Below are 1,461 nucleotides of genomic sequence, written 5' to 3' on the forward strand. Positions count from 1 at the left end.
TCCCGCCCCCGGAGGCGGGCTCCCGTCCCTGCTTACCTGGGGGCCAACCCTGCCGGTTCCTTACCTCCTGGCGGGCCCCGGTGGGTCCCTGGCCGGGCCCCGGTGCCCCGCGGCTCCCGGCGGGGGACGGAGCCGGTGGCGGTGCTGCGCTGTCCGCAGCGCGCGGGGCTTTTATAGGATCGGGCTCGTAGTAACGGGGATCTCGGCTCATTCATAGAAAAGCATCAACCTACACAATGACGTGAGCGCTACGTCAGCGAGGAAATTTAGGGAACGGGAAGACGCTACTATTTATATCGGCGCGGGGGGAGGACAGCGGCCCGGAGCCGGGTAGGGGGTCCGGGCTGTACCGGGACCCCGGGACCCCCCGTCCCGGTCCCCGGCTCCTGGAGGTGCGCAGAGGAGCAGCACCCAGCACCCCGCACCCGTCCTCCACCTGCCCCTGGCCCACGGGCCGTGCACCCATCGAGGCACAAGCGGAGGGGTCCCGTCACCCCGAGGGCTGCGGCGTGGGGCACCCCCTTGCCCCAGCCCCGAGGCGTCCGCCTGGCACCCACGGTAGCCCCAGGGCACCTATTGCCCCCTGACCACCCCACTAGGCCTCATCCCGGCTTCGTGGTGTCACCATGGGGCTAGTGATGGGGGGCTGCCTAAGGCCCCCCCCTAATCACGGGAAGGGGGTGCACAGGGCCCCAGGGGTGCCCACACCAGGGCAGCAGCCTGGGGGTGCCCCCTGCCCACCTGCACCTCCCACCCATGGCAACGTCGTGGGCAGCACCTCCCGCCTGCCCCCCGCCCCCAGTAAGAAGCCCCATCCCTCTGGTGCCACGAGCACCCATGGGTGCCAGCCCAATGCCCTAGAGGAGGATGGGATGGCACAAAGTGGGGGTGGGGGGGATGAGTTTAGAGTACAGAGGGCACCCCATTGCAGCACGGTGCTGCCCTGACCCCTCTGGCCTCACAGCAGTGTCTGGCCCGCGCTCCCACCAGGGCTGGGTCCCCCCAAAACCATCGCTGCCCCAGAGCCGGACGCGTTGTGACTTTGCGGCTGAATTAATTTTGCCACCCCATCCATCCCAAGTGCCAGCCCCCCCCCCCCTCCAAAGACAGGCCTAAAGTCATGTCCGGGGGACATGGTGGGGATCCTTTCCCCCCTTATACATCCATCCATTCCCCCCCCCCCCCATCTGCTGGAGCCTTCTGACCTCACTCTGCTCTGGCGAAGCATCATACCGGTCGCCACAGCAACAGCGGCGTTGTCATTGACAGCAGCATCCGCGCCCGCCAGCATCCACCGCTGCGCAAGGCCGCACGCTGCTGCAAGGCCGCACGCTGTTATGGGGGCCCAGGCCACAACCCCCCCCCTCCGACACCCCCCCATATTCCTCACTTACACCCCCAAATGCCTGCAGGTTCAGGGAATGCGGTCCCCCCCCCAAAAAATACCCCTCAGCAGCCCCC

The sequence above is a fragment of the Haliaeetus leucocephalus genome, unplaced genomic scaffold, assembly GCF_000737465.1.
Source record: "Haliaeetus leucocephalus isolate CR32 unplaced genomic scaffold, Haliaeetus_leucocephalus-4.0 Scaffold395, whole genome shotgun sequence".
In the NCBI taxonomy this organism is placed as follows: Eukaryota; Metazoa; Chordata; class Aves; order Accipitriformes; family Accipitridae; genus Haliaeetus; species Haliaeetus leucocephalus.